The sequence below is a fragment of the Theobroma cacao genome, chromosome 1, assembly GCF_053813885.1.
Source record: "Theobroma cacao isolate CCN51 chromosome 1, ASM5381388v1, whole genome shotgun sequence".
Classification (NCBI taxonomy): Eukaryota; Viridiplantae; Streptophyta; class Magnoliopsida; order Malvales; family Malvaceae; genus Theobroma; species Theobroma cacao.
This window is the reverse complement of record NC_142639.1, coordinates 16,521,484-16,536,245: the sequence shown is the minus strand read 5'-3', so window position 1 is coordinate 16,536,245 and position 14,762 is coordinate 16,521,484.

The following is a 14,762-nucleotide window of genomic DNA, read 5'->3' as shown; positions in this document are numbered from 1 at the left end:
CCTTGGGTCAAGAATAGCTCCAAATGCAAGCACTACACTATAATCTTTCTAATATTTGTCAAATTTCATTTTCATCCTTTGAGACATATCCTTGATAACCTCATCTTCATTATGCAAATTCTCATTTAAAATCGATTCAATTTTTCAAACTTGCATGAAATACAAGTTGGAAGTTGGATAAGATGAACCAAATATCAAGTTTGTAGTCTCATAAAAAAGCTCCAAAAATTCACAAATTATCATTGCTCTCCCCCATTCCTCATCGGATGGATTATATTTATAAGTTTCGTCAACAAATTAGAGGCTAGTAAAAGCTTTTTGACATTTGATTGCACTTTCAAGCATCAAATATGTTGAATTCCATCTAATTGACACATCCAAATGCAACCCAACACCTACATCAATACCAACGTGTTGAACACATTCTTGAAACTTTTTCATCCTCCCATTTGATGCCTTTACATATTTCACACTCTCCCTAATTTTAAACAATGCTTCATTGACTACTTTCAAGCCCTCTTAAATAATAAGATTTAATATATGAGCACAACAATACACATGAAAAAATTCACCATCATAAATCAAGCTACTTTGCAAATGAACTGTTGGTCCCAAGTAAATGTGCTAGAGGGGGGTGAATAGCACTTTTTAGCTCTTGGTAAGATGAGGAACTAATTTAAAAAGTAATGAAAATAAAAACAGAGTAGACAATGTGCAGAAATTTAGATTGGTTCGGTCCAAGACCTATATCCACTACCTTGATTATTCAACCAAGGATTTTCCAAACTAATCCACTATAAATGGTGAAATTCACAAGCTTTCACCAAACTTTTACAATGGCTTTTACCAGGGTCAGCCAAAACCTTTCATAATAGTTTTTACCGGGATCAACTAAAATCCAACACCTAACTTTACAAGTCTAAGTTAGAACCTATACTCAATCAAGCAATTCTAGCTTGAATCAATCACTTAGAGTGACTCACTCACTCTAAGAATATAAAGAGAAAAGTGATAAGAGTGTACCTATGATCACACGATTGATCTAAGTGGTACAAATTGAAGTGCAGATCACAATTACAAAGATAGAAGTTGAGTGCAGTAAATGAGTAGAGAATATTTTCTGGTTTTTTAGCTCTCTTGTGTTCTTGGAAGCCTTGATTACATTTCTAGCCGTTAGAAGTCCCTTTTATACTTGAAAAATCAGCTTTGAAGTGAGTTAGATAGTTTTTGACCGTTGGAAACAATTGGGTAGCAATTCTAGCTGTTAATTTGTCTTCTAATGCATGATTCAAATTTGCACACAAAATGCTATTTGTCGACTAACATATGTCTTAATCGACTAAGTTGTCTCTATTTTCTGTTTCTAGTTTCTAGCAATGAGCACTTAGTCGACTAACTTATTTTTTGGTCGACTAAGTCTTTTCTGTTTCTCAATACTCTTGAGCCCGTCAACTTCTGATTTGAATTTTAGCTGACTGACTCTTCATTAATCGACTAAGAGGCTTTTGTCTTGTTGATCAATTGTGACTTCCTTATTTTTTTGCTCTTTGATATGTGCATTTGAATGATTTATTAATTATTTGCATACAATTTTTGTCCAACATACTCAAGTAAAAATATTAGACACAAATGAGCACAGTGTCCTATTATTCTTTTTAGTTCTGCACAGAATAGAGGTTTTCCTCCCCCTAAGTGTGTGCTTTCCCTCAGTGTGTGCATAGTTTTATTAATCATTTCAGGATGTTTTTATTCTTGTCATACAGAAAATGACATGTAAGGGTTCAAATTGATGATAGAATATATTTATACAAGCTTATGGAATAATAAACAGTAAGTGACAAGGTGACAAAACATTATTACTATTTCAGCTTGTTGTCTATCATATTGTTTCCAAACTTAATTCATTCCAAAACTATATGCCATAAACCATTCAGTCAAAAATATCAGAATTCATATTTATTTTCATCCAAATTTCACTCACAATATCATATCAACAATTAATTGTCAGCATAACAACTCAATATCAGCACCAAATCTTTAAACATCAGCAGAAACTCAATAACAGCTTTAAATATTCAATCATCAGCTTATCAGCATTACATTCATTCACAATGCAACCAAAATATCATGAGAATAAGTTTTCAATACATTATCAAAATAAGTTCTCAACAGATTTTTAGCATCAGTTATCAGCAAAAGAACAAAATAAATAAGTAATGTCTCAACACAGTGATTAGTATTCAATTTTCAACAAATTACCATAAACCATCTACCATAGACAACCTAGTCAGATTCAACGCCCTAAATTTCTCCTAGATTTATGGTACCTCTACCTTAACATTTTTTTTAAAATTTATTTTCTCTTTCCCTTAGCTTTCCACTTCTCCCCCTTTTTAGCATCATCAAGTCCGAGGGGGGGTCAATCCTCTAAAGAGGCTGAAGGAGTGGACTCATCAATACCATAGAAAATATTCAAAGGTTCGGGTGAGGGTTCTAGGGGTGATTTTTGTGGAGATTATTCAGGTAAGGATTTGTTAGAGACTTTTAGGGGTTCTTGAGGAGAAGAGATGGTTGCTGGTCTAGCCTTTCCAGCAATTCTGGACGATTTTCTTCTTTTGAGGAACTTGGTCTTGGTTTCCATTCTCTTGATGCCTTTACCAGGTGGTTTCGATTGGCTTGTGAAGCTGCAGTAGCTTTCTCTTTTTCTTTCCTAGTCTATTTTTTTACTATTTGTGCTGGTGCAGATGTGGCTTGCTGTGTTTTTGCTTTAGCTGCTTCTTTCTCAGCTTGCTCCTCATGAACCATTTGATGAAAAAGTCCCATGATTGAAACCTCTTCAAAATGTGGAGGAGATGGTTAAGGTTCTGGTTATGGATCTTGAATAGGTGGAGAGGTGCCATCAAAAGATCCAAGAACTTCAATCCCCTTATCTGATCCTTTGCCTTTCTCAAGCTCAATTTTAGGGTCAATCATTAGTTCAACATCTTTATCTTGAGGAACAAGGCCTGCAGAACTCTCAACTTGGAAGGTAGGGCCTTCAGCAGCCTGCCTTGTTGGTGCTGGACTTGGAGTTACCGAGGTGTCCTTAACTGCAAGTTCAGCAGTAGATTTCCCTTTTTCCTTCATCATATTTTCAAGCTTTGCAAGTCTTTCTTCCATTTTCACCATTTTTTAAGATTACTCTATAAGCTTCCCACCCATTCTCATCAACAGATTGAAAATCATTTCACTGAAAAATGGTGAGGGTGTTGCCTCTGTCTATGCTGGTATTGCAAAAACCTTGGGTGTTTTAGTAAATTTTTCTCCATCTATCTTGTAATCCATCTTTGGCAGACTACCTAGGTAGATAGCCTGGTCTCTACTCTTTACCAAGTCCATTTCATACTGTTTAACCCAAATACCTTTCTTCTGCACCAGTGAAGTAATGATATTTCTATATGGCAAATTTATCTTGTCCCTTGTACAAGCTTTTCTCATCCTTTCAACCATAAATCTACCTAGATTCAAGGAAGTACCATTGAATGCATGCTCCATTAGCCATAAGTTCTGAAGGCTAATGTAGCTAAAACTGCCACTTCTGCCATGAATGTTTGCTGCTATAAAGTAATGCAGAATCCTAATTTGAGAACTGGTGATCAGACCAGCATTACTTTTTGAGGAGTATTTTTCTTTCTTCCCTGTAATTATTTCCCACAATGAGGATGGGTCATAATTTTTAAGGAATTCAAACTCACCATCCTCACATTCGATTTTAAGTAAACTCCCTAAATTAGTGGCCGTTACAACAAATTCCTCACCATTCATAAACACATTTAAACCATGATCAATATAATCATCAGAATCTTCAAGTTCCTTCTTTCCTAATGCAATACTTGCATAAAACTCTTTAACCAAACAAACACTGTAAGATCGATTCTTAAAGGTACTATACTTCTTCAGTTTTAATTCCTCAAAATAATCGGATAAACTTGTCTGAATTTTTGGGGTTTCATTGAAACTATCCCAGTCTATGAATTTACCATAGGAAATTGAGGCATTTTCAATTTTCTTGTATCTATCCTCATGGGCCTTATTCCTAAACTTGGAGGATGAGGAGTTACCTTTCTTAGATGATTTTCCTTTTCTTTCTTCTTCTTTGTTTTGTGACCCTTCAAGATAACGTTTTTTCAAATTTTTCGATTCCAAATGCATGTAAAATCTTTTTCTTCTTCTTCTGCATTTCGGTTTGTGAGTTTTCCTCTAGTGGCCTCTTCCCCTTTTTCTTTTTTGGGGTTTCTTTAGATTGCCTTGATTTTGCCATTTGATTTGAGGGATTTTCTGACTGAGGGTTTTGAGAATTTGAAATGAGAAGGTTTCAGTTTTATGTGGGTTTATTTCAGAAGAGAGAAAATGTAGAGGAAATGAGTTAATGGGTAGTTTGATTTTCCCAAAAATCGTTTGTCTCCCCCTTAAATATTGTCAGTTTTTCTCCTGTTCAAAATTCAAACTTTGCCTTCCATTTTATTTTTCATCTAGATAATATTTTCTACCCATTCTCTTCATCCGGTATACTGTTCCTGTTCACTATTTTATTCTTTTTCCCTTTTAACTAACTGAGTCATATTATTTAAAGAGACAAAATGCTCTTAGCTAACTAAGTACCTCTCTTAGTTGACTAAGTGCCTATTGTCATTTGAGAAAATTTCAGAATATTTTCTAAAGCTTGTGCATACTAACTATTCCTAAATTTCTTCTAATCTCACAGAATCTACCCTCATTTAAGGGTTTTATGAAGATGTCAGCTAATTGATGTAAAGTATTTACAAACTCAATTTTAATGTCACATTTAACTACATGATCTCTAACAAAGTGGTGCCTAATCTCAATATGCTTAGTCCTAGAATGCTGCACAGGATTTTTTGAAATGTTGATTGCACTTGTATTGTCACAGTATATTGGTATGTTATTCATTGACATTTCATAATCTTTTAGTTGTTGTTTAATCCATAAGATTTGAGCACAACAGTTGCCTAGAGATACATTTTTTGCTTTAGCTGTAGATAGAGCTACTGAATTTTGTTTTTTGCTTGACCATGACACAAGCCTACTACCTAAAAATTGGTAGGTTCCACTAGTGCTCTTTCTATCTATTTTGCGACCAGCAAAATCAGTATCTGAATATCCAACTATGCTAAAGGATGATTCTCTAAGGTACCATATGCCTAAAGTTTGTGTGTTTACGAAGTATCTAAAAATTCTTTTAACAGCAGTCATGTGTAATTCTTTGGGTTGAGATTGAAAATGAGCACACAAACACACGCTGAATTAGATATCAAGCCTATTGGTTGTTAAATAAAGAAGTGATTCGATCATACCTCTATAGAGCTTTTGATCAACATCTTTTCCTTTTTCATCTAACTCAAGTCTGGTCGATGGACTCATTGGTGTTCAAATTGATTTCAGCTTTAGCATATCAAACCTTTTGAGCATGTCTTGAGTGTATCTTTCTTGGTTGATGAAGATTCCTTTCTCACTTTGTTTGATTTGAAGCCCAAGAAAGTACTTTAGCTCACCTATCATGCTTATCTCAAATTCACCTTGTATTTCTTTAGCAAAGTTTTTGCATAAAGCCTCATTAGTTGCACCTAACACAATGTCATCCATATAAATTTGAACAACAATTAAATCATTTAAGTATCTTTTGATAAACAATGTTTTGTCAATACTACCTTTAACATAACCTTTTTCAACTAGAAATTTTGAAAGCTTCTCATACCAAGCTCTAGAAGCTTGTTTCAATCCATACAAGGCTTTATGAAGTTTGAAAACATGATTTGGTTTTTCAAAGTCCTCAAAACTAGGGGGTTGCTCAACATAAACTTCTTTTTTGATGAAACCATTTAAGAATGCACTCTTTACATCCATTTGAAATAACTTAAAGTTCATAAAGCAAGCAAATGCAAGCAACAATCTTATAGTTTCTATCCTAGCCACCGGAGCAAAGGTTTCATCATAGTCAATTCCTTCCTATTGGTTGTATTCTTAGGCTACCAACCTAGCTTGATTTCTATCTACATTCCCTTTCTCATCTACCTTATTTCTAAACACCGAGTTCCAACAATAGGGTGGTTTATAGGCTTAGAGACTAATGACCATGCATGGTTTCTTTTGAATTGATCAAGTTCCTCTTGCATGGCCAATATCTAGTTTTCCTCTTTTCTGCTTCCTCAAATGTCTTCGGCTCAATTTGAGATATGAAAGCTGAAAACTCACAAGTCTCTCTAGTTGCTTTCCTAGTTTTTGACACCTTAGGAGATATCGCCTATGATTAGTCCTTGTGGGTGGTATTTTGCATATCTCTAACTCCTTGGAAGGTCATTATGCTGATTTTCAGTTCTTTGCAGGGTTTCTATGGGTGGAGGTTCTGTTTCTCTTCTTAGGGAATTTTCTTCATTGTTTTTCTTATCATCTAAACTCATATTTTCCATTTGTTTTTCAAGATCATCCAGATCATACTCATCATCAGAAATTTCCTTTTGCAAGGTATTGGATTCATCAAAAACTACATGGATGGATTCTTCAACCTTTAAAGATCTTTTGTTGAAGACTTTATAGGCTTTTAAGTTTAATGCATATCCTAAAATATAGTGTCACGACCCGGTACTCCCTTCGAGCCCATGACATCTGCCGTGATGTCTCGATGGACATTCATTACTCGGAATGTCAACCGAAACCTCGCAAGGCTTTATATTAGTTTTTGCACCTCCCCTGTGAGCAATAATTACTAAACATCATATTTTAAAAGATTATATGTCACGACCCGGTACTCCCCTCGAGCTCGTGACAACCGTCGCGAAGTCTCGATAGACATTTATTGCCCAGAATGCCAACCGGAACCTCGCAAGGCTTTAATATCAGTTTCGACACCTACCCTGTGAGCAACAGTTGTTAAGTATCATGTTTTGAGAGATTATAAGCTATTTCCAAATCAAAACAATAGAAAAATAAATTTATTCTCACAGGGGCATTTTGGTCATTTTTTCTCAAAAATCTCGAAACTAGCTAAAAATGTAGTATGCGAGTGGAAAACACATAATTCATAATCAAAAATAAGTTTAAATGTCTAAAATCTTCATTTAAAATAAATTAGGACTATTTGAATATAATAAAAATATTCAATAAAATGTTCTATTTTCTTATAAAACAATATTTATAAAGTTACCGGTAAATAATTTTTGTAGCGTAAAAGCTAAATAAATTTATACATACTGTAATATAGATAACCAAAGTATAAAATTTAATTTACAGTGACATGTGGGCCCACGAACAACCAAAAGTATCAAAAGCGGTAAACCTACAATTTTTGAGGATGCAAGTCCAACTGTAGCCCTCAACATAATGAGCTATCTACCGACTATCCTGAGCCTGAAATAGGTGAAAAGGAGGACAGTGAGATTATATAATCCCAATGAGGAAACAAATACCATCTAAAATATCTAAAGCTGAGTAAATAGAGACAGATAAAATAGATTAGCATAAAAATGATTCTCAACATTTCAAACTCATTTTAATAAGATAAAATAGATTCATTTCACCAAAATAAACAACGAGGCTTATGATTTCCTGAAAAGTTTGGCTCGTGCCAAAATCATTCTCATACTCAGTTATCAGGGATACCGTGGCCAAGGGCTATCCCAACCGAGTCCGTCAAGGTTGTTAAAAAGTTTTGTATACACATAAACATATTTTTAGTTTGAAAACATAGTCGTTCCTTGGCGTTGGCTGAGTTCACCCTCACGTGGTGGTTTGGCGTAAAGTGAACTCTAAAGTGTTAACCTCAGGAGTTATCCATCCACGCCTCTCATACTGAGGTAAGAATATAATAGAGTTACCGTGCCCCTTTAATAGACTGGTCCACGGAACCCGTTCACTGCAGCGACCAATATATAACCCACCAATTCAATAAAATTCAACAGCATGACATGGTAATTATTTTATTTTACAGCCTCTCAAGGCAAATCAACAGTTCATACTTTTTCAGCACATTTACCAAATCAACCATTCATGCCAATATTATCATAAGCCATTCAATTCAAACCATGATTTATAACACAACAATTAGTCTCTAATTACTCCATTTTCAAAACCATCTTTCAATTTCAAGGCAATTTTATAAAATCATTTCATTTAATCACATTTTGCTTATAAAACATAAAGATTTACCATTTAAACTCATTTTCCATATAATCACAAAATCGGATAAAAACCACTTTAGATAATTAAGATGATAGTAAGGTTACTCACAGTATCAAAAGTTTGAATTTTAGAGTACTCCGACTATTGATCCTCAAGTGCAATTTCTTTGCCCTTTTTCGGAGGATTCACCACCTAGACATAATGCAAAATCAAGCAATTTACCACATTTGTGCTAAATTGTTATAAAATTAATCTGAACTATATATGAATGCATGATATGGAACGCGAATTGTTCGGATTATCGTCTACATGCGGTGTTGGCCTAACTCGATCTATCACCCGATTAATTGGCCAATACGTCCAATTCAACTCCAAATAATTCCATTTCTCTCCCAATACTTCAAATCACCAAACACAAGTCAAATAACATAAAATTTAGCAAAACCATCCTCACATTTCTTCTTGAGAATTTCGACCATGGTGAGTGCATCAACACTATAATTTTTCAAGCTTATTTCTCACACCATAAATCACTAATTCCTAACCAAATCACTTCAAATAAAATCAAAATCATCATCAATATTCCACATGGAGAATTCGGCCAATGATGGGTTATGGAAGAACATGAATTTTTCTTGCTTGATTTTCATGCTACACATCACTAACTAACTAAAAACACTAAAATACATTGAAAATCTAACCAAATCCAAGTTCAAAACTCCTCCCCCCATGTCTGGCCAGCAAGGGTATCCTCATGCAAACTTGATTCTCAACCATGAAAAATGAAAAAGAATGCATAGGAAAGGTAGATCACAAGCTAGAATTGAAAAATCTAGCTTTTTTTCACTTGTTTCCTTGAATTTTCACACTTTTCCCTTGAATTTTTCCACCTAGGGTTTTGTTCTTCTTCTTTTCTTCCCTTTTTTTCCTTTGTTCTTGCTTTGGCCGGCCATAATGAAGAGAAATAGGCTGATTTTGTGCTAATTTATAAGGAAAATAATAAAGAAATAAAGCTTGACACTTATCACCTTACCATTGGTCCATTTTTAAATTCTTAACTATTAAGCTTTTTTTCTCCACCACATAAAATCTTTCAATTATCCATAATAATAATGGATGAAATTCATGTGCTGGACAAGTGTTGAGTGGTGTAAAATTACAATTTTGCCCCTGGGGTGGCAAAATGACTATTTTACCCCTATGCTCGACAAAATGTCGAAATTAAAATTTTTCACTTCTCAGACTCAAATTATGTTCTAAATAGTTAATCTTGATCAAAAAATTCTTCCAACATTCCAATTTTAACCTCGGATGGCAAAATGACCATTTTGCCCCTAGGTTATGAAAATTCCAATTTGACTCCAAATCGGTCCTCGAACTCTGAATCACCATTTTAAGTCATTCTGGGGTTTTAAAATTCTCAATTTCATCTTAAAATCTCTATTTAAACTAGTTCGAGGCTTAATTCAACTTAATTGTACCATTTGGTACATTGCCGTCTTTTAACGATTTCCGAGATGCCCAAGTAAGCAAACATGCATTCTTATGTAAGAATGGCATAATAAACATATTGTAGAGTCGGGCTTGACATTATAAGCTATTTCCAAATCGAAACAATAAAAAAAATAATTTTCGTCTCATAGGAGTATTTTGGTTATTTTTTCTTGAAAATTTCAAAACCATCTAAAAATGTAGTATATGAGTGAAAGATACAAATTTCATAACCAAAAATAAGTTTAGATATCTAAAACATTCATTTAAAGTGAAATGATAGCTATTAGAATAAAATAAAAATATTAAATAAAATATTCCATTTTCTTATGAAATAATATTTATAGAGATATCTGTAAATAATTTTTGTAGCATAAAAGCAAAATAAATTCGTACATACAGTAACACAGATAACCAGAGTATGTAATTTAATTTACAATGACGTGTGGACCCCTGAATGATCAAAAGTAACAAAGGTTGTGAACCTATGGTTTTTAAGGATGCAAATCTAATTGTAGCCCTCGACGAAATCAGCTATCTGCTAACTATCTTGAGCCTAAAATGGGTGGAAATGAGGGTGGTGAGTTTATATAAACTCAGTGAGTAAACAAACATCATCTAAAATATATAAAGCCGAATAAATGGAGACGATTAAAATAGATCATCATAAGATGGTTCATAACCTCAAAACACATTTCAAATCATCTAAACCAGTTACATTTCATCCAAATTATACAACGAGGCTTATGAATCTCTTAAAAACTTGGCTCGTGCCAAAACTCATTCTTGGGGATACCTTGATCAGAGGCATCCAATCGAGACAGCCAAGGCTGTTTAAAAAGTCATATACGCATAAAACATATTTTTACGTTTAAAAGCACAGTAGTTCCTTGGCGTTGGCTGAATTCACTCTCACGTGATGGTTTGGTATGAAGTGAACTCTAAACTTTACCTCAGGAGATACCCTATGCGCTTCTCCAACCGAGGTAAGAATATAACCGGATTCTGTACCCCTCTAATAGGATGGCCCACAAAACCCGCCACTGCAGTGACCAATCTATAACCGACTAATTCAATAAAAATTCAACAGCATGACATGGCAATTTTATCATTATCCAGCCTATCAAGGCAAACAACAGTTTATACATTTTCAACACAAATACCCATCCAGCCATTCATGGCCACATTATCATAAGCCATTCAATTCAAAACATAATTTACAATACAACAAGTAGTCTCCAATCACTCCATTTTCAAGTCATCATTAAATTTCAAAACAGTTTATAAAATCATTTCATTTAAAACACATTTTCCATAAAATTACAAAATAAGATAAAAACATTTTTTAGATAATTAAGACGATAATAAGGTTACTCACAATATCGGGAGTTCGAAATACTCCTATTCTTGATTATCTGGCACAATGTCTTTACCCTTGTTAGAGGACTCACCACCTATACACAATACACGACAAATAATTCAATATATTGTGTCGTATCATTATAAATCTATTTCAGGCTCTCTATATGAATGCATGAGGTTGTTTGGATAGTCATTTAAAAAATGGAATTCATGTTGGTTCAAGGGTGATCAAAATGGATCAATTTTCGACCTAATTCGTACTCTTCACCTTTGATTTAACCCAAACATCCAAATTGACTCCAAATTAATTCATTTCACTTCCAATACTCCAAATCATCAAATATAAGCTAGATAACATGAATTATAGCAAAATCATCCTCAACATTTTCTCTTGAAAAATTTGGCCATGATGGGTGCATAAACACTATGGTTTTTCACACTTGATTTTTACACCATAAATCATTAATTCCTAACCAAATCACTTGAAATAAAATCAAATCCACCATCAACATACCATAAGGAAGATTCAGCCAATGAGGGTAATGGAAGAACATAAATTTTTCTTGTTTGCTTTTTATGCTACACATCATTAAACAACTAAAAACACTAGAATAACATAAAATCTAGCTAAATCCAAGATCAAAACTCCTCCCTCCATGTCCGGCCAGCAAAGGTATCCTCATGCAAACTTAATTCTCAACCATGAAAAATGAAAAAGAATGCATAGGAAAGGTAGATCACAAGCTAAAATCAAGAAATTTTACCTTTACTTGCTTAATTCCTTAAAATCCACCAATTTTCCCTTGAATTTTTGCTCACTAGGGTTTGTTCTTTCTTTCTTTCCTCTTTTCCTTGATGGGACCAAACATGAAGAATGAATAAGAGAGGTGTGTGCTGGTTTTTAATGTAAATTATAAAGAAATGAAAACTTGCCACTTGTCACCATCGCATTGGTTCATTTTTAAACTTAATAATTAAGCATTCTTTCTCCACCACATAAAATATCTCAATTATCCATAATATAAAATGTTAATGGATGAAATCCTTAGACATGACAAGTGTTGGGTGGTGTAAAATTCCAATTTTGCCCTTGGGTGCAAAATTATCATTTTACCCCTACGTCATGAAAATTTCAATTTGACTCCAAATCAATCCTTGAACTCCGAATCACCATATTAAGTCATTCTGGGGTTTTAAAATTCTCAATTTCATCTTAAAATCTCTATTTGGACTAGTTTGAGGCTTAAATTAATTTAATTGTACCATTAAGTACAATATCATCTTTTAACGATTTTTGAGGCATTCAAGTATGCAGACATTCTATCTAGTACCTATACAATATGGCAAATATATTATAGAGCTGGGCTTGACATATAGCTTCATCACTCTTTGCATCAAACTTTCCTAAAGGCTGTTTACCATTGTTCAATACAAAACACTTACAACCAAAGCTCCTAAGGTGAGAGATATTTGGTTTCCTACCCTTGTAAAGTTCATATGGAGTCTTTGATATCATAGCTCTTATAGACACTCTATTAAGAATATAAGTTGTTGTGTTAACAGCTTTGCCCAAAAGTACTTAGGTAGATTGTTCTCACATAGCATAGTTCGAGCCATTTCTTTCAATGTTCGATTTTTTCTCTCTACAACTCCATTTTGCTAAGGTGTTCTAGGTGCAGAAAAGTTATGATCCACCCCCTTTTCATTACAAAAGTTCTCAAATTCATCTCCTTCAAACTCACCTCCATGATCACTTCTAATACTAACTATAGCTAATCTCTTTTTGTTTTCAACCTTCCTACAATGACTTATGAATGGCAGTAGAGCATCATTTTTATAAGCAAGGAAATATACCCAAGTGTACCTAAAGTAGTCATCAACTATTACAAAGCCATAAGATTTTCTTCCTAGACTAGTTGTCCTTATTAGACCAAATAGATCAATGTGCATCAATTCAAGAGGTCTAGATGTGGAGACAACTTTCTTGGTCTTAAAGGATGTTCCAACTTGTTTTCCAAGTTGGCAAGCATCACATATCTTATCATTTTCAAACTTAAGATCCGACAGTCCAACAACTAAATTTTTTCTATTCAACTTTGACATAGTATGTATGCTCACATGTCCTAATCTCTTATGCCATAACCAACTATCATTTTCAGCATTTGCCATAAGACATATTTCACAATCCATTTCAAGATCCTAAAGAAATACAACATACATATTCTTTAATCTTCTTCCTATAAATGAGACTTTATTAGTGCTTATGCCTATCACTTCACATTTGGTTGAGTCAAAACATACCTTAAATCCTTTATCACACAATTGACTAATGCTCAATAAATTATGTTTCAAACCTTTAACCAACACCACATGACTAATTTGAGTTTGAGAGTTCTTGCCAACTATTCCTATGCCATGAATTCTACCTTTTGAATCATCACCAAAGGATACGGTACCTCTCTTTTTCTTGTTTGGCAATGCAAATAGCATTTCATTTCCTGTCATGTGCCTTGAGCAGCCACTATCCAATACCAAGGCTGCTTCTTCTTGAGTTGAGCTCTTGAACATGTATCTTTTGAATGTAGCTCAACCTACAAAACAAATATTCAGTTTTTCTTCATAGGTACCCATACTTTGATGGGTCCTTGATTGTTAGCAGCAACATAGGATCCTTTTGGAACCCATATTTTTCTTATTTTCTGCATATTTCTTTTCTATTGCAATCATAGGATAGATGGCCAATTTTATCATAAATATAACACCTAGATGATGCATTAGCAGAATTTTTCTTGTAGTATGCATTTCTTTTTGGAGTTTCATTTTTTAAACTTTTGAATTCAACATTTTCTTCACTAATCTCTTGTAAGGCTTATGTTTACTTTTCCAATTCTAATTTTAGAGTTTCAAAATTTGTTTTTGAATGTTCCAATTCAATTTGCAGAAAGTTTCTTTGTTCAAAAACAAAATTAAAGTCAAGTTTAATCTTTTCCAAATCTGATTCTAGAAATGCAAATTTTTTCTTTAAGGTCTTGTATTTCAAAATAAGTGTCTCAAATTCATCATATAAACATTCATATTCATCTTGAAGCTTATCAATAGAAATATTACAAGGGGATGAGGATATCTTGGATTCATCATCCCGTGCCATTAAACACAGATTTGCTTTTTCTTCAGTTTTTTCTTCCTCAGCTTTAAAACTTGAAGTATCACTGTCTGACCAAGTAGCTGCCACCATTGCCTTCATGGATTTCTTGTTTCTCTTTAGAGTTTCTTCTTTCAGCAAGGGGCATTTAGACTTGAAATGTCCAAGCTTCTTGCATTCGAAGCATGTAAGCTCTTCTTTTTTGTTGGAGTCATTTTTGTTTCTAATTCTCCATGAAGAACCTTTATCTTTTCTAAACCCTCTTCTAGCTAGTCTTTTTTTTCTTTTGCCCATCAGTTTTCTGAATCTCCTAGCAACCAGTGCTAGTTCTTCATCATCATCACAAGATAACTCGTCTAATTCTTTTTAAAGAATGCTGGCTTTTAGGGCAATGCTCTTTTTCTTTTCTTTAGCTTCCTTTATATCTTCTTCTTTCTCTTCCTTGAGTTCTAACTCATGAGTAAGGGGAGATCCACAAATTTCATTCAAAGTTATAATATTTAAGTCCTTGGCTTCTCAGATGGCTGTCACTTTAGGCTTCCAATTTTTTAATAGGCTTCTAAGAAGTCTTTTAACAATTTCAAGCTCAAGG